The sequence below is a fragment of the Camelus dromedarius genome, chromosome 20 (assembly GCF_036321535.1).
Source record: "Camelus dromedarius isolate mCamDro1 chromosome 20, mCamDro1.pat, whole genome shotgun sequence".
Classification (NCBI taxonomy): Eukaryota; Metazoa; Chordata; class Mammalia; order Artiodactyla; family Camelidae; genus Camelus; species Camelus dromedarius.
In genome coordinates, this window is record NC_087455.1 from 35,532,133 (window position 1) to 35,552,254 (window position 20,122).

General features: G+C 36.3%; 1 protein-coding gene and 1 long non-coding RNA gene across 4 annotated transcripts in view; one reads left to right on the plus strand and one right to left on the minus strand.

Moving 5' to 3' along the window:
• Positions 1–5,314, minus strand: part of LOC135318699 (uncharacterized) — a 35,904-nt gene extending 30,590 nt beyond the window's left edge. Inside the window, exon 1 of the long non-coding RNA XR_010376976.1 lies at positions 5,196–5,314. This is a non-coding gene — a long non-coding RNA (uncharacterized LOC135318699). The remainder of the gene's footprint in view (positions 1–5,195) is intronic.
• A 164-nt stretch (positions 5,315–5,478) lies between these two features.
• Positions 5,479–20,122, plus strand: part of TRIQK (triple QxxK/R motif containing) — a 79,300-nt gene continuing 64,656 nt past the window's right edge. For 2 of the 3 annotated variants that reach the window (XM_031439309.2, XM_010975998.3), the window contains exons 1-2: positions 5,479–5,557; positions 19,153–19,310. The gene's annotated coding sequence lies outside the window, so the exon portion shown is untranslated. Of the gene's footprint in view, positions 5,558–5,709; positions 5,763–19,152; positions 19,311–20,122 lie in introns of those variants that run through there. The other variant, XM_031439310.2, reaches the window with a different exon arrangement.

Here is a 20,122-nt window from a genome sequence, read left to right on the forward strand (position 1 = left end):
AGAGGGCCCCAAACAGACTGAACTGAAATGCAAGAGGGGAAACTACAACCAACCCACAGATATTCAAAAAACCATACAGAATACTATGAACAATTATATGCCAACAAATTGGACAACCTAGAAGAAATGGACAAGTTTCTAGAAACATACAGCCCACCAAAACTGAATTAAGAAGCAGCAGATCATTTGAACAGACTGATTACTGAAAGTGAAATAGAATCAGCAATAAAAAAAAAACCCTCCCTGCAACCAAAGTCCAGGACTAGATGGCTTCACTGAGGAATTCTCCCAAATATACAGAGAATTCATACCACTCCTTCTAAAACTCTTCCAAAAGATGGAAGAGAAGGAAATACTCCCAAACTCATTCTACAAAGCCACCATCACCCTCATACCAAAGCCAGACAAAGACCAAAAAAGAAAATTACAGGCCAATATCTTTGATGAATATAGATGCAGAAATTCTCAGTGAAATATTAGCAAACAGAATCCATAACACTTAAAAAAAATATACCACTATCAAATTAAATTCATCCCAGGGGCACAAGGATGGTTTAACATATGCAAATCAATCAATGTGATACATCACACTAACAAAAGAAAAGACAAAAACCACATGTTCATCTCAATAGATGCAGAAAAAAGCATTTGATAAAATTCAACAGCCATTTTATGATAAAACTTACCAAATTGGGTATAGAGGGAACATTTCTCAACATAATAAGAGCTATCTATGACAAACCCACAGCCAACACGATACTCAACAGTGAAAAGTTGAAAGCCTTCCCACTAAAATCTGAAACAAGACCAGGATGACCACTCTCACCACTTGTATTCAACATACATAGTATTGGAAGTCCTAGACATAGCAATCAGACAATTAAAAAAAAAGTGTCTAAGTTGGAAGAGAAGAGGTAAAATTACCACTATATGCCGATGACATGATACTATACATAGAAATACCCTAAAGATTCCACACAAAATGTACTAGAGCTGATAAATTCAGCAAGGTAGCAGGAAACAAGATTAACATACAGAAATCTGTTACACTTCTTTTCACTATCAATGAAATAACAGAAAAGGAAAAGCAAAAAAAAAAAAAAATCAAAAAAACAAAAATCTCTTTTAAAAATCACATCAATAAAAGAAAATACTTAGGAATAAACACCTGATCAAGGAGGTGAAAGACATATGCAGAGAACTATAAAATCTTGATTAAGAAAATTAAAGATGATTTAAAGAAATGGAAAGATATCCCATGCTTTTAGATTGAAAGAATTAATATTGTTAAATGGCTACTACCCAAAGCAATCTACAGATTTAATGCAATCCCTCTCAAATTATCCAGGACATTTTTCACAGAACTAGAATAAATAATCCTAAAATTTATATGAAATCATAAAAGACCCAGGATTGCTGAAGCAATGCTGAAGAAAAAGAATGAAGCTGGAGGAACAACCCTTCAAGACTTCAGATAATATTACAAAGCTACAGTAATCAAAATAGCGTGGTACTGGCACAAAAGCAGCCATAGGGATCAATGGCTCAGAATAGAGAGCCCAGAAATAAACCCATACACCTAAGGTCAATTAATCTTTGACAAAGGAGGTAAGAATACACAGTGCAGAAAATAAAGTCTCTTGGACAAGTGCTGCTGGGAAAGCTGGACAGCCATATGTGAATCAATGCAGTTAGAACACTCACAACACCACACACAAAAATAAATTCAAAATGGCTTAAAGATTTAAACATAAGACATGACACCATAAACCTCCTAGAAAAGAATATAGGTAAAACATTCTCTGACATAAGTCATAGCAGTGTTCTCCTACAGCAGTCTACTGAGGTAATAGAGATAAAAGCAAAAATTAACAAATGGGATCTAATTAAACATATAAGCCATGCACAGCAAAGGAAACCATAAATAAAATGAAAAGACACTCTATGGAAGGGGATAAAATATTTGCAAATAATGCAACTGACAGGGGTTAATTTCCAGAATACAAAATAGCTCAAACAGCTTAATAACAAAAAACCAAACAACCCAATCCAAAAATGGGCAGAAGACCTAAACAAACATTTCTCCAGTGAAGACATACAAATGGCTGATAGGCACATGAAACAGTATCACTAATTATCAAAGAAATGCAAATCAAAACTACAAGGAGGTATCATCTCATACCAGTCAGAATGTCCATCATTAAAAAGTCCACAAATGATAAATGCTTGGGAGGGTATGGAGAAAACAGAACTCTCCTACGCTGTTGGTCGGTAGTGTAGTTTGGTGCAGCCATTATGGAAAACAGTATGGAGATTCCTTAAAAAATTAAAAGCAGACTTAGCATATGGTCCAGCAATCCTACTCCTGGGCACATATCTGGAGGGAACTCTAATTCTAAAAGATACATGCACCCTAATGTTCATAGCAGCACTATTTACAATAGCCAAGATATGGAATCAACATAAATGTCCATTGACAGATAACTGGATAAAGAAGTTGTATTTTATACAATGGAATACTACTCAGCCATAAAAAGAACAAAATAATGCTATTTGCTGCAACATGGATGGACCTAGAGATTGTCATTCTAAGTGAAGTAAGCTAGAAAGAGAAAGAAAAATATCATATGATATCATTTATATGTGGAATCTAAAAAAAAAAAACACAAATGAACTTATTTATGAAATAGAAACAGACTCAGAATCATAGAAAATAAACTTATGATTACCTGAGGGGTAGGGGGGTTGGGGTGGGAAGGGATAAATTGGGAGCTCGAGATCTGCAGATACTAACTACTATATATAAAATAGACAAACAACAAGTTTCTTCTGTATAGCACAGGAAATATATTCAATATCTTGTAGTAACCTATAATGAAAAGGACTATAAAAATGAATATATGTATGTACATGTATGACTGAACTGTTATGCTGTACACCAGAAATTGATACAACATTGTAAACTGACTATACTTCAATTAAAAAAAAATTAAGGCAAAGATTGCTGAACAAGATTAAGTAATTTGATATTTTATTTCTTATTTTTAATATATTCAATGAATTTCATATATTTTGACAGGATTATAATTTCTGCAAATGATCCAAAATGATTCTCCCAAATTTCAATCTATATCCACATTCATCTGGATCAAAGACATTAGCACATATAAGTATTAGATTCTACTATACTTTTCAACTACCACAAATTTAACTAAATCATGTATCTGTCATTATGTGATAAAGAAATAAGCATATTCATAACATATATCTGGATGTTTTACTTTTATGTTAAGCCATTTATTTCTTGTTCAATGTCCCTAGATATATTTCATTTGAGATTGGCTTAGTATATTCATCATAATTTCTAATATATATCTGTGCCTAAGAGGGAATTACAAATTATACATGCTCCAAGTATTGGAGCAGAAACATGAGTTGCAAAATAAGTAACTAAGGTGTGGATAACATGAGACTCTCCTACACCAAAAGAGGACAGGATTAAAAGTTAATTTTTGGTAGTTACTAATTATTTTGTAAGATGCTTATGAGAATACTTTGCAATAGTCATATTCATGCAGGGTAAGTTGGCTGGTGTGTACTTTACAGATGAGTAAGCTATATGAAATTTGCAAGGACAAGCAATCTCATAAGGACATGGTCATGAAGGAAATTCATTAGCAGAGACTCCTTACTGTTCTAACCTATTTCATCACTGTGGATACAGTTTGAAAATTTATTTCTATGTATATGAATGCAGCACAGTATTTTCTACTGGATGTTTAAATAGATACCAAGGTGTAGAGTTCTAGAAACTCGAATATATGCTTCAAACATCTGGAGCTATACATATGGGGAATATACAGCTGTGTTTATTTCAATGATTACACATTTACATGCATACAATGCATTTATTCAAATGTGTAATCTTATATATGAGAATATTCCAACAAATGCATTTGCTGTACTTATTTGAATAAGCAGTTGGAAAAGGATTCAAATAAATAATTCACCACTTTTGTTTAAATCTTACAGTATGTATTTATATTATGTATTTATTAATATACAATCAGAACACTTTTTAGTGTAGAACCAACTATTTTTAAAAGATTAAAGAAACATAATGCGGATCATGAGTCATACAAGTCAAGACTTTTTTGTATTGAGGTTTAATAGCTAGCAAACTTTCAGAAGGAGGTGGAAGTCCTGCAGGACAGAGAATAAAATCATTTGTGATTGGAATGTGTTTCTTTTATTCCACCTAGTTTATCACAGTATAGTGGCCATTTTAATTGAATCTCAAAGCACTTGTCCAGAGGTTTTCTTTGTTTTTTGTTTTTTGTTTTTTTTCTTTCTTACTACCATATCTGACAAGATACACACTTCTGGATTATGCTATAATATAGAACGCAAAAGGATTTTATTATTTTAAAGCTACACACATGTAAATCTGGTTAAGAGTATTAAGACAATCTCATTTAAGTCTACCTTTATTTCTAGAACAGACTGGAGACCAACAAAAGACTTAAAAGCACAAAAAATAACATTACATTTTAGCTTCAGTTCCTGGAGATATTTTAGGAGATTAGGGAGAACCTTCTAGTTAGTCTATTTATACTTGTCTCAGTTCTATTGTATGCTGTTTCCTTTCTCAAGGTTTTCATTTGTTTGTTTATTTAAGGATGTGATGGGTTGGCCTAGAGGAAAGTAACTCATACTTACGTAAGAGAAAAATTAAATTGGAAATCGCATAAATTTTTAAAAGAAATTTAAATTCATTTTACCAGTGTAAAAATAATAACTACAGGCACTTTTTCATTTGTGGAATGACTGAATAAATGTCACTCTCAGCCTTAGTTTCATCGTTCATAAGCTGTGAATAATAACATCTCTCATTGAGTGTTGTGAGGATTATATAAGATATAAATCACTCGGTTGTCAAATGCTTTCCGAACAATGACTAATAACAATATTGCATTCCAATTTTCTAAATGTGAAAACTGGGTACCTGGACATACTGCCAAAACTTGGTTGTTGGTCAGGTTTCAGGAATCACCTTTCCCATTTTAATTGATTAATCTGTTAAAAGCTTGACTGTGCAGACAACATTGTTTTCACAGACAGTTCATCCTTCCACCCAGGGATGCTCCCCTGGGAGTCTGGATGGGGAGAGGAGTTCAATAAGCAAAAGAACTTACTTTTGTGTTTTATGTTTACAAAACAAGTCACAGCCCTTATTTCCAACTTCTGTAGTCAGTTTGTGAGACAGGTATTAGAAGCTTGGCAATCACGTCGGAAGGAGGGAGAAGGCCACTCACCGTGCCCGCGCGTTTCCGTCCTGGACCCGCGCAGAGCGGGAGAGAGATCGACCAATCGGAGCGCAGCTTGGGGGCTGGTCCCGCCCCTCTCGGCCGAGCCCCGCCCCTCTCCCGTACCGCCCTCTGGGAGTAGGGGTGTGCCGCAGGCTCGTCCCGCCCCCTCCTCTGAGTGACAGGACCGTGGACAGCAACAATTCCAGCCCGACACGTAGTTTGTGGGCCCTTGCGCTGGCTGAGCTGAGGTGTGTGTGTCCGGCGAGCGCGAGGGGGCTGGGGAGGCCCTGCCCGGGAAGCTCGGGGTCCGGGACTGAAAGCGGGTGCACCTCCGCAGAGGGCCCCCAGTGCGTTTAGGGGATCCTCGATCCGCCCCTGGGAGCGGCCTTGGGGGCGGGCTGGGCGGAGGGGGCTCTGGACGAGGAGGAACCCGGAGCCTGGGAAGCCCAGCAGGTTCGGTGATGGCCTAGGGACCCCTTCCCTGCGAGCAGGGAGCCCCTGTGGGGGAGGGGACGGAGGGAGCGGGATTCCGGCGGTGGGTGGGCGTGGCCGCCGCGGTTGCTAAGGAACGCGCGGTTCCCGCCCTGCCAGCGTGTCTGGCGCGGGCTGCAGGGCCTTGGAGACTTAGTCCCACCCGCCTCCCCAGGCCTTCCACGAGCCTAGGAATTGGCTTCCTTGCGCTGTCAGTCAATTCGCGTCCGTAATTGCACTGTCCTGCTCTTTGGGTCTGTAGCTGGCGCTCAGGCCTCCCTCTCTCCTGTTACTCCTCTCTACACTTTTCCCGCCTCCCCTTCTTAAACGTACAAGTATCTGCAGACCAAAACACTTGCGGGGAAGGGCTTCAGGCAGCATGAGGTGGCTGCGGGGGTTGGTTGGGGAGGATGCCTTTTCCTGGTGCTTGGTGAATCCTTGAACCCACACGGTGTCGGTGTCCACGTGAAAGACTAGGAAAAGGAGGATAGGAGATCTGATTTCTTCCACCCGGAGTTCTTTTTAATCGCTGCTGCCAGTTTGAACTCAATGAACTTCTCAGGAAGTTGAGGCAGTTCATTATTGGACAGGCCCAAATACATGATCTCTTAAGTCCCTATTGTGGAGAGGGGTGGTACGAAGCGTATAAAGCCCTCTTTTGCTTCACTGGCCCATATTTAATGATTAACTATGAGGTGGTAACCACAGATAACCATTTCGGATCTCTGCCCCAATCAGCTGGCCCCAAGTGATTGAGCAGAAGCGACATTCCAGAGAGAAAACACAAAGGGAGCTAAAGGTCTGCTGTTACTTCCTTCTGCTAGGTTTACTGTATAAATTCCCCAAGAGGGAAGCTTGTACTGCTTGCTAGCACTGGGAATATGGCCTAGAAGTCAGGAATCTGGCAGAGTTAGGAAATATTTGTCCCTGGGCAATAACCCTTATAACTGTTCTCTCATCTGTAAAGTGGAACATACTTATGTGCCTTTTATTTATAAAAAGTAAGGAGTAATAATTGACTGTGAAAGTGTTATAAAAGTATGATCCACACAGTTGTAAATATTGACTACAATATTAATGTATCCTTTAGTCTTATATGATCTCCTGTTGATTCTGTGTGTGTTCTGGTTAGGTAGTACCTGAAATGTCTTGCACAACATTTTTTTTTCCCCATTGACATCACTAGGTTTTTTCAAGTATATACATAGCCAAAAAAAATTGGAAAGGATTACCTTCTAATTCAACGATGAATAACCTTTTTAGTGTCATATACCACTTTAAGAAGCCAAGAAAAGCTATAGACTCTCCTCTTAGAAAAAGACACGGTTAGAAGCATATGTGGATAAAGAACACCTGTTTTCTTCCATCAATTTCTTGAGGGTTTAAGAAAGTTACTCTCCCAACTTGCCTCATTCCAAAGAGTGACTGAGTAATTTATATCCAAAACTCCTTGGCTCGGAGCAGAGTTGTCTTTTTTCTTTCTTCCACAAGGCATCTTACCATAGTTTACCTTAGTTCAAGGTCTTCAATCAACCCTTCTTCTTTTTTTGGTTTTTAACAAACTTGAACTAGCAATCCTCAATAAATTGCTGCAGTCTTTCAAAACCATGTAAACCCTATTTTATTACAAATGCCCTTTGATCGGTCTCTTAAAGAATACTCTGATATTTAAGCAAGTGAAAAGAGAAATTATTATCAAATATTTTGGGAAAATGTTAAATCGTATTTTTGAGATAAATATTAAATATGTAAACTTTCTTTTCTATCAAAGTCCATTTTGGACCAAGAAAAATTGATTACTTGTAGTATGTGCCAGTAGAATATTAATTATTCCTAGAAATCTTTCCTTTAACTTAAGTGAATGATCTTTTATAACATTTTAATTTCCTGTGGCGAGAGAATATTGCGTTCAGTTCCACTTTGGCTCTTTTCCTGATTTCTGTATTAAAATGGAAGGCTGTAAATAGCGTTCTTTTGTTTGCTAATGTACCTTTATCTAGCTTTATCAATAAAAGTAGGCATCAGTAGTAGATACTATCATTAGGTAGAGAAAACACTGAAAAGGGAAAAATATATTTCTTTTGTAATAAACATCAGAGTATCTAGGAACACCTGTCATTTCTTTAGCACTTGTAATTTTATTCCAACTGTTTAGTGTTCGACTCGCCCAGTTTTTCCTCGACTCACTTCATTTCTAGTGGAGAAACTAGAATAAAGACAAATTGATTAGAGAGAGAATGGAATTAGAGTTTTTAGGGGCTCAATAAATAATAGCTCTTTTCTTCTCTTGAGTTTGTAAAGAGACAGATGGAGTTTGCAGTGTCAGCTTCATCACTAGAGAGCTGATTGGATACAGTGCCTTCAGTGAGAGACTAAAAACGAGTGCCCGTACTTCCTTCTCCCTTCTATCTCCACCCCCTTTCTCAGAACCTAGACTTCAGTCCAATGAGAGAAAGTTTCAGTTTGCAGAACAGATGCACTTACTGAGAACTGCTGGTCTGGATGATCCCCAGCAGAGAGGGAGGAAAAAGAAGATATACCTCTAGTGTTTACAGCTTTATAATAGGTTATCTCTACCCACTGGAATAATAGGGAGCAATGGATTTCAGCCATGGACCACTCAACTCTTCTGCGAGGAAGCTGTGGATACAGAGTGGGATGTGAGGCCAGGGCTGTTAAACTAGGGCTCTTCTCTTTATCTGGTTGGTATCTTTGGGCCATTAGAAATGTGTAGGGTGTTCTTAAATTGTTATAATATCTTGAAGTGACTGGCTTTTAGGACGCTGAAGTTTAAGGATGCTAAATATTGTATATTGTAGAAGTCCACCAGCACAGTGAAAAATTTCCTTCCCCTATTCCAATGCCAAAATCATCTCCAAACTATCCTAGGGGAAGTTCCTCTGTCTGGAAACATGAGACCAGGCCAGATTTCCCCTAGTCTTTGTTCATATGTACCATGTTGTTTCTTTTTTTCTTTCTTTCTTTTTGTATTTTTAAATTGAAGTACAGTTGATTTAAAATATTGTATTAATTTAAGGTATAGAACATAGTGATTCATAAATTTTATAAGTTATGCTCTAAAGTTACCGTAGAACATTGGGTATATTCCCTGTACTGTACAATATATCCTTGTGGCTGATTTATTTTGTACATACTAGTCTGTGCCACTTCCTCTCCGACTCATATCTCGCCCCTTCCCCTTTCTCTCTCTCCCTTGGTAACTGCTAGTTTGTTCTCTGTGAGTCTGTTCCTGTTTTGTTATATTCATTCGTTTGTCTTATTTTTCAGATTCCACATATCAGTGACAATACACAGTGTTTGTCTTTCTCTGTCTGACTTATTTCACCAAGCCAAATACCCTTGAGGCCCATCCATATTGTTGCAGATGGCAGAATTTCATTCTTTATGGCTGAGTCATATTCTATTGTAAATACATACCCCATCTTCTTTATCGATTCATCTGTTGAATATGTACCATGTTTTTGATATCAATAGATTTGGCTCTAAGTATGAAGGTCTTAATAAAAATACTGCTTAGATGATAGTTATTTTTTGTTATTCTCTCAGAATGACTGAAATGATATTCATGGAAAATAGTGACACATAGTTTATCATATTTGATCGCCTTAAGGTTGAACATATCCTTACTGAAGATACGAGGATCGTAAGGTCCTACAGCTAAATCTTTTCACATCTAGTGTATACATTTAGTCCTTTCTTATATGGCAGAAGTATTAAGGTATCTTTGCAACAACAGAGTGAGATAGGTATATGTTTTCATGAAAAAGAAAAGAATGACTTCTTAGCTTACGTTTTAGTTTTGAATTGTTAAACAACAAAAATAAAAAGATAAGTGCTCTCTGCTCAGTGCTTTAACAAACTCTGTTTTGTTCAATCAGAAGGTGGAGACAGTTCCATAAATGAGAGGGTCTTATCAATTGCATGGTTTTCAAGCCATTGAACACGGAGAATGACAGCAGAAATAAAGCTGCTTGATCCTTCCATAGTAGTAGTGTGCAAGTGACATAGTTGCAAAAATAGACCAATTAGATTGAGCAACTTAAAATTTTGGACCAAGGGAAGATAGTTTAGTCCAAAAAGCATTTTTTACATACTTTGAATTTAAAAATATTCAGTTATTGAGAGATGTAGAGGAAGAAATTATGTGACTACCTGTGACAAAATCCTACTTTATAACCTACCCCAGGTAGCAGGTGCACTGCACTGAAAGTCTTAGACTTGGCTCTGGCAGTAGATGTACTGTTTGTTGGGCTTTCGAGAGTTTCCAAGCATCAAGTTCCTTACCTGTATGTAAATATAATGAGTTGGAGATTTTTGGTTTTCCACCTTTTTTTTTTCTAAGGAATATTCTTGAGTATTATAAAAAATTGACATTATTCACAGTGATTCATTATAGTGCTGAATCTTTCTGGGCAGGAGCATATTAAATTTTTTTTTGTCCCTGTGCTATACAGTAGGTCTTGTTTATCTATTTTCTATATAGTAATTAGCATCTGCTAATCCCACCTCCTAATTTATCTCTCCCCCACCCCCTTTCCCGTTTGGTAATCGTAAGTTGGTTTTCTATGTCTGTGAGTCTGTTTCTGTTTTGTAAATAAGTTCTTTTCTTTTCTTTCTTTTTTTTTTTTTTTGGTCACATCCTTTCAATGACCCTGCTCAGTACAGGACAGTGCAGAAGGCAGCCGTGTGATGCCACACGCTGTCTGCAATCTGCTCAGCCAAACTGGCCATGCTATAATAGTCTGTGAAGAGGCTGTCATAATCATATATTAGATTCTACATATAAGTGATATCATAAATTTTCCTTTCTCTTTCTGACCTACTTCACTTAGTATGATAATCTCTAGGTCCATCCATGTTGCTGCAAATGGCATTATTTCATTATTTTTTATGGCTGAGTAGTATTCCATTGTGTATATATACCATATCTTCTTTATCCAGTCATCTGTCAGTGGACATTTAAGTTGCTTTCATGGCTTGCCTATTGCAAATAGTGCTGCAATGAACATTGGGGTGCATGTATCTTTTCAAATTAGAGCTTTTGTCCCAGATATATGTCCAGGAGTGGGATTGCTGGATCATGTGGCAACTCTATTTTTAGCTTTTTAAGGAACCTCCATACTGTTTTCAATAGTGACTGCACCAATAAACATTCCCACCAACAGTGTAGGAGGGTTCCCTTTTCTCCACACCCTCTCCAGCATTTATTATCTGTAGACTTTTTGAGGATGGCCATTCTAACTGGTGTGAGGTGATACCCCATTGTAGTTTTGATTTGTCTTTCTCTAATAATTAGCAACGTTGAGCATTTTTTTGTATGTGTCTGTTGGCCATCTATATGTCTTCTTTGGAGAAATATCTATTTAGCTTTTCTGCCCATTTTTTGATTGGATTATTTGTTTCTTGTTATTAAATATTTATTGACATTAATTTTGAATGCCTCTATAGAATTTGACTAAACCTATATCCCATTTTAGGTCTTGATTTAGTTATATAGTGAAAATAGTTTTCCAGATAATATTGTCTCACATTTATATCAAACTTTATATTGACACATTATTTTCATAAAAATGGTCTTGTTTCATCCTTACAATAATCTCTGTGATACGTGTATATAAAAGTGTTCTTTCTGCATTTTACAGATTTAAAGTCTGTATCTCAGATGAATGATCTGAACACGCTCTTCCCTATAGAGGAGAATGAGGGTGCTGTGTGATTATGTAGATTTGAGTTCAGATCCCTGCCCTTTTCCTGGTTAACTGTGCATGCTTGGAAAAATCACTTAATCATTAGAAAACCCAGTTGTCCCAGTGGGGTTAATTTTACTTATTCCACAGAAATGTCTGATCATATATGTGACATGCTTAACACAGCAAGTGGAAACTACTAATATTATTATTACTAATATTAACCACCATCATTAATAAGGATCCAACACCCTTATTTTCAAAATCCAAAAGTTTTGCAAAATTATTTTTCCCAAGTTTTTTAGCAACTCATTTGAGGTAAACCAGACTTGAAGAAAAGACAGGCAACTACTTATATAATATTTATTTTATAGTAGTTAGTGTCAATATTGGTAAGATTTTGGTATGAAATATTGATATGCTACCCCCAAACTCTTTTAGGAGTGTTATGTAATTATGATAGATATGGGACATACTGCCTTTCTGTAATCTCCAAAACACATCTCCAAGACACATCTGCCCAAACTGTTTAGATAAGTGCTATAGATCTATATTATTATGATTCTTCTACTTTAATAACAGCTTCATTGAGATACCACTCAAAATGATAAAATTTGTAATTTTATCATTTTAAGGTGTGCAATTCAGTGATTTTAGCATATTCAGAGCTGTGCAACCATTGCCACTGTCTAATTTTAGAATATTTCCATCACCTCAAAAAGTATTAGTTACCCCCCATCTCTTTTGCCCTTACCCACAGCCTTAAGTAATTGCTAATCTATTTTCTGTCTCTATAGGTTTTCTCATTCTGAACATTTTCTATAAAGAGAACAATAGGAATGATGCATTAATTGCACTTTTGCAAATAGCTTCTTTCACTTAGGATGATGTTTTCAAAGTTCCTCCATGTTTTCTTTGTATAAATATTTCATTCCTTTTTTTGTTGGAATAATATTCCATTGTATGGTTAGACCACATTGTGTTTATCTAATCATCATGGATTGTTTTCACTTTTTGGCTATAAGGATAATGCTGGTATTTACTTTTGTGTACATGTTTGTATGTGAACATACATGTATATTTTTCTCTCGCATATACACTTAGGAGTGAAATTACTGGGTCGTATGGCCATTCTATGTTTAATCTTTTGAGGAACTGCCAAACAGTTTTCCAAAACAGTTGTACCTCAGTTTGCTTTCCTACCAGCAATGTATGCAGGTTCTAGTTTCTCCACATGCCCATCAACACTTCTTACTGTCTGTCTTTTGGTAGAGTGAGATGGTATCTCGTTGTGGTTTTGATTGGAATTTCCCTAATCACTAATGATGTTAGGTATCTTTTCATGTGCATATTTACAATTTGTATTTCTTCTTTGAAGAAATATCTATTCAAATCCTTTGCCTATTTTAAAAATTGAGTTATTTGTATTTTTACTCTTGTAAGACTTCTTCATATATTCTGTGTATTTGACCCATATCACTTATATGATTTGCAAATATTTTCTCCCATTTGGTGAGTTGTTTTTTTCACTTTCTTGATCGTGTATTTTGGAACACAGATGTTTTTAATTTTGATAGTCAAATTTACCTGTTTTTATTTTGTTGCTTATGCTTTTGATGTCATAGCTAAGAAAATGCTGCCTAACACAAGGTCATGAAGTTTTACGACTGTGTTTTCTTCTAAGCATTTTATAATTTCAGCCTTTGTATCTAGTTTATGATTCAGTTTGAGTTAATTTTTGTGTGGTATGAAGTAGGAGTTTAATTTTATTCTTTTGCAGCATTATTTTTTTTAAACAAGGACTATGCTTTCATGTTGTGACTCTTGACCTGAATTATCATTATTATTTTAAAATAGCCTAAAAATTTCAAGCTATCTTTTGTTGAAATATAGTTCACATACAATATTATATTAGTTTCAGATGTACTACATAGTGATTTGACATTTGCATACATTATGAAAATATCACCATAATAAGTCTAGTAACCATCTGTCCCCACACAGAAATATTGTTGGCTGTATTCCTTATGCTGTACATTACATTATTGTGACTTATTTATTATATAACTGGCATTTGTATCTCTTAATCCCCTTCACCTGTTCCCCCCCCACCTCCCTCCCATCTGGTAACCACCCATTTATTCTCTGTATCTGTAAGTCTCTTTTCATTTTGTTTTGTTTGTTTTGTTTCCTGGATTCCACATATAAGTGAGATCATGCAGTATTGCTCTTTGTTCATCTGATTTATTTAACTTAGTATATAATAACTTCTTGATCCATACATGTTGTTGAACTTGGCAAGATGTCATTTTCTTAAAGGCTGAGTAGTATTTCATTGTGTACGTCCACAAAAACAACACACACACACACATACACATATATTTTTTATCCATTCATCTGTTGATGGATATTCAGGTTGCTTCCATATTTTTGCTATTGTTAATGATGCGTCAGTGAACTTTGGTGTGCATATATCTTTCTGAATTGATGTGCTTTCTTCAGGTAAATATCCAGAGGTGAAATTGCTGGGTCATAAAGAGTTCTATTTCACTTTTTATTGTTTTACTTTTTTTTAAAGTAATTTTATTTTTTTAGACTCAAGCTTATTTTTCATTTTGGATTAACCACTCTGACAACATAAAAAGTTCCCTGTGATCTCACATACCTCAAAGAGATTAAGAGGATGTGATGAAATAGTGTATAATTGGCACTTACTTTTTTATTGAATTATAATCAACCTAGAACACTTTGTTAATTCCTGGTGACAGCATAGTGATTCTATATTTCTATACATGTCAAAATTTTCACCATGCGAAGTCTAGTTACCATCTGTCACCATACAAAGATATTGCAATATTATTGACTATATTCCCAAGGCTGTATATTTCATGCCTATGAATCATCTATTTTGTAACTAGAAGTTTAATCTCCATCACTTATTTTACTCATCCCCCACAACATGCTTCTCCTCTTGGCAACCACTTTTTTGTTCTCTGTATCTATAATGCTGTTTTCTGTTTTATTATGTTTATTCATTTGTTTCTTTTTTTAGATTTCACATATAAGTGAAAACTTACAGTATTTTTCTTTCTCTCTCTGACTAATTTCACTTAGCATAATACCTTCTTGGTCATCCATGTTGTTGCAAAAGGCAAGATTTCATTATTTTTGATGGCTTAGTAATATTTCATTGTATATATACCACATCTTCTTTATCCGTTCATAGATTGCTTTCATACCTTTTGTAAATAATGCTGCAGTGAGCATAGGGGTGCATGTATCTTTTGGAATTAGTGTGTTTTCTTCAGAAAAATACCACACAGGGGGATTTATGGATCATATGGTAATTCTGTTTGTAATTTTTTGAGAAGCCTTCTTATGTTTTGAGTTGGGTTTTTTTTTCTTTGATGTTGAGTTGTATGAGTTTTTGTTTATTTTGTATATTAATCTTTTATCAGATGTATCATTTGCAAATATCTTCTTTTGTTCAGTAGGTGGCCTTCTCATTTGTTGATAATTTCCTTACCTGTGCAAAAGCTTTTTAGTTTAATGTGGTTGTATTTGGGTTTTTTTGCTTTTAATTTCCCTGCCTGCAGAGGAAGATCCAAAAAAATATTGCCAAAACTGATGTTAACAAGCATACTGAGTTTTCTTCTAGGAGTTTTATGGTTTTGGGTTTTACATGTAAGTCTTTAATCCATTTTCAGTATATTTTTGTAGTGGTGTGACAAGTAGTCCAGTGTGATTCTTTTGCATGTAGCTATTCAGTTTCCCCAACACCATTTACTGAAGAGGATTTCTCCATCGCATATTCTTGCCTCCTTTGTTGTAGATTAATTGACCAAGTAAGTGTAGGTTTCTTTCTGGACTCTGTTCTGTTCCATGGACCTGTGTGTCTGTTTGTGTGCCAGTGTCATGCTGTTTTGATTACTGTAGCTTTGCTGTTGTGTAGTTTGAACTCAGAGAGGATGGTATCTCCAGCTGTTCTTCTTTCGCGAGATTGCTTTGACTACTCAGGATCTTTTGTGTTTTCATACCAATTTTAGAATTATTTGTTCATTTGTTAAAGAATCCTTTGGTATTTTGATAGGAATTGCATTAACTCTGTTGATTGACTTGGGTTCTATAGCCATTTAACAGTATCAATTATTTCCATGAGCAGGGTGTATTTTTCATTTGTTTGTGTTGCCTTCAATTTCTTTTATCCATGTCTTATTGTCTTCCCCTTCACCTCCTTGGTTAGATTTATATCTAGGTATTTTATTCTTTTTGATGAAACTGTAAATGGGATTGTTTTCTTAATTTCTCTTTCTGGTAGTTCTTGTTGGTATATAGAAATAAAACAGATGTCTGTATATTAATTTGGTATGTGCAACTTTATTGACTCCATTGATGAGTTCTAGTGGTTTTGTGGTGGTGTCTTAAGATTTTCTATATATTCATATATATATTTCTCTCTATATAAAAATATATGGTATATTTTATATATGTGTATTTATGTGTACTCATGTCATCTGTAAACAATGACAGTGTTACTTTCTTTCCAATCTGGATTTCTTTTCATTTATTTTTTTCTTTCGTGATCGCTGTGACTATGACTTCCAATACTATGTTGAATAAAATTTGCGAGAGTAGGCATTCTTGTCTTGTTGCTGATGTTAGAGAAAACGCTTTCAGCTTTTCACCACTGAGTACACTTTAGCTGTAGATTTATTATATATGGCCTTTATTTTGTTGAGGCACATTCCCTCTATAACCACTTTATTGAGAATTTTTATCATAATTGGATGTTGAATTTTGTCAAAAGCTTTTTCTACACCTAAGGAGATGATCATATTATTTTTATTTTCAATTTGATAATGTAGGTAGGCTGACACATTGATTGATCTGTGAATATTGAATCATCTTCCACCACTGGGATAAATCCCACTTGATCGTGGTGTATGAGTATTGTTAGATTTGGTTTGCTAATATTTTGTTGAGGATTTTTACATCTATGTTTATCAGTGGTGTTGGCCTGGAATTTTCTTTTTCTGTGGTGTCTGGTTTTAGTATCAGAGTGACATTGGTATTGTAGGGTAAGTTTGGAATTTTTCCTTCCCCTTCAATTTTTTAGAATAGTTTAAGAAGGATAGATGTTAACTCTTCTTTAAATATTTGGTAGAATTCACCTGTGAAGCCATCTGGGCTTTGACTTTGTTGAGAGTATGTTTTTCTTATTATTAGTTGAATTTCATTACTTGTAATTGGCCTGTTTATATTTTCAAATTCTTCCTAATCTAATCTTGGGAGATTGTAAATTTTATAAATTTATCCATTTCATCTAGGTTTTCCTTTTATTGATGTATAATTGTTGTAGTAATCTCTTATGTGCCTTTGTATTTCTGTGGTATTGGTTGTAACTTTTTTATTTTTTGTTTTTTTTTGGGGGGGGCCCTCTTGTTTTTTCTTTTTTGATGAGTCTGGCTAAAGGTTCATCCATTTTGTTTGTCTTTTCAAAGAACTAGCTCTTAGTTTCATTGAGCCTGTTGAATTTCTCCCTGTGTTCATCCATTCTTCTCCAGAGTTTGGTGAACATCTGTATGATCATTATCTTGAACTCTTTATTGGATAGATTAATTATCTCCACTTTGTTTGGGTCTTTCTTCTGAGGTTTGTCTTGTTCCTTTATTTGGAATGTATTTCACTGTTGCCTCATTTTGCCCAATCCACTGTGTTTACTTCTATGTGTTAGATTAGTCAGTTACATTTCCTGTTCTTGGAGAAGTGGTCTTATATAACAGACATCCTATGTAGCCCAGCAGCATGCTTCCCTCAGGTCAACAGAGCTATATGTCCTACGGGTGCCTCCTACATGGGCTGCATGTGCCGTCTGTTGTGGTGGGGACCACTATCATGACCAAGACGGTAGGTGAGGGTGGTCCCATCGAGGCTGGCTGTGAGGCAATGCATGGTGGGGTAGCTGTGGGTCTCCTAGAGGGTGGAATGAGTTTCCCATGCCATTGGTTTTACAGCCTGGGGGACATAGAACTGCTGCTGGCCTTTTGGTGGGCAGGATTGGGTCCTAACATGGTTGTCCACATGACTCAGGTGGGCACTGGGCTGATGCCAGCCTGCTAGAGACCAGGGGCAAGTCTCTGGGTGGCTGTCCAATGGCCCCTGGAGGCTTAGGTCTGTTGCTGTCCCACTAATGGGCGCTAATAGGCTTGAAGGAGGATTTGAAAATAGGGGTTGATAATGCCACAGTCATTGCTGTAGAATGAGCTTCCAGAAATGGTTGTTGCCAGTGTCTCCATCCCCAGGAGAAGTCCTACTTGCCCTCCTGCCTCTCTGGGAGGCTCTCTGAGATCAGCGAGTGGGTCTGACCCAGGCTCATCTCTGACTACTGCCCTCTTCTGGGACTCAGAACATGTGCTATTTCGTACATGCCCTTTGAGGGTGGAATGTCTATTTCCTATAGCTCCCTGGCTCTCCTGAACATAAGCCCTGCTGATTTTCACAGCCAGACATTCTAGGGGTTTCTCTTCCTGGTGCAGGACCCCCCAGGCTGAGGAGCTTGATGTGGGGCTCATTCCTTGGGGAGATCTCTATGATTCTGATATTCTTTTCATTTGTGGGTTGACAACCCAGGGAAGGGGGTTCTGACTGTACTGCATCTCTGCCTCTCCTATTAATCTTGTTGTGGTTCCTTCTTTATGTGTTTAGTTTAGTTGTGGAAAATCCTTTATGCTAGTCTTCATGTAGTTCTTGTAGAGAGTTGCTCTGTAAGTGGTTGTAATTTTGGTGTGTTCGTTGGGAAGAGGTGAGTTCAGGGTCTTTCTACTCCACCATCTTGGCCACCTCTGCAAGCTATTTTTAATGATGTGATTAAAATTAGTAAAACTTGCATTCTCAAATACTTGGAGTTAAATTTTGAGTTGATGTTCTTATTGTTAGGCAGCAGTTTGGGACCACTTAAATTTGATGCTCTTATTTATGTCAGAGCAATTGCAGCATAAAAGCAGAGATAAGTTCAGTGCCTGGCACATGATAAGTATTCAGTAAATACTTATTGAACAAAAATGAATAAATCATACATTATTTGATTTTTTTCCTTGTTGCTTTTTTAATGGGCATTTGGTTTGGGGAGTAACATATACTTAACAATTTATGGTTGAATAAGTACAATTATGTTTATAGGTCAACTTGACAAATTGTAATAACAGGAAATAAATTCAAATAAATCTCTGCATTGATATTCAAGTGGTGCATTTCATTCCTGTATCCCCATTAGGATCTCTTACTACTTTTCAGATAATCACCACACAAAGACCATTCTTAAAGTATGATCTGCAGAAATAACGTTACTATTTATTACAATCAAAGGGGATCTTTACTTAGATAAATTTGGGACACTTTGGGTCAAGTAGATGTAAATAGGCTTTCCTATTATAGGACTTCTCAGAGCCTTTTTATGAAACTGTACCTTGTGTAAAGGGGGCATAGTATGCAATGTTTTTCAAGTATGTTGGCTGTAGAAACTTAATTTGAATGAACGTGTAACAGAGTTAGCAAACCACAAAACAACATTTGGAAAATGCTACCACAGTGATTTTATTTTGTGGACATTAGGGAACTGGAGATCATCCATTTAATATTTCCATATACTCTGTTTTGAATTCCAGTAAGAAAAAGAAACCGAGTGTTATTATTGGTATCTGGAATTGAATTTGCCAGGAATGCGAGTGCAGCTTCCTCAGTAAAGATCTTGCCTTTGGAAGCATCCCACCCCTTGGCAGCTCTCCAGAGTTCAGACTTGGCAGCCTCAAGGACACAACACAAGGTGCGTTTATTTGATTTAACATTTGGCAAAAGGTGTTTTGACTTGTGGTATGTTTTCTTTCACTTTGTTTTTCTTGTTTTGGTTTGTTTCTGGCAATGAACTTGAGTTCGGAATCTGGTTCTTTCTTATGGGAGGCAGGATTACAATGGGAAAGTGTTTTTACTTGGATTTATTTTGTGATGTTTGGCCAAATCTGAGTAAATGAAGCAAGATCCATAGAACTACAAATCTATATCTGATTAATTTGTTAAATCATTTAGTAGCATTAATTATCTGTGAGGGTTTGTTGCTACAATAAATATTTGATCTCTCTTGATGTTTGATACACTATGATACTTTGGTATATTCCTGTATTTTGATAATTATATATTGGTAAATCAATGTTCCTGCATAGTAAGTAACGAACACATTAAGATCATCATAAAATATTCAACATTGTTTTAAATCTTTCTTGATTAATTGGTACATCCACATTTGACATGTTTTATGGGGAGAGGAAATATGTCATGAAATGGAGAAAATTAACCTTCATTATATCTGTGATCTTACCTTCTACTGTCATCTTACCTTCTACTGTCGTCTTTCACCCCTCTTCTACTCAGAATTCTTCAATGGCTCCCTATTTCACTCAAGATAAGAGCTTAAGTTTTGAAACTGGCCTGTATGTCTCTGCAAGACCTGGCCCCTCGTTACCTCTCTAGTGTCATCTCTAACCACCTTGCTCAGCCATATTGTCTCCCTTGGTGTTCTTTGAACATGCCAGGCATGTGTCCATCTCAGGGTTTTTGCGTTATCTTTTCTACTGAATTGCT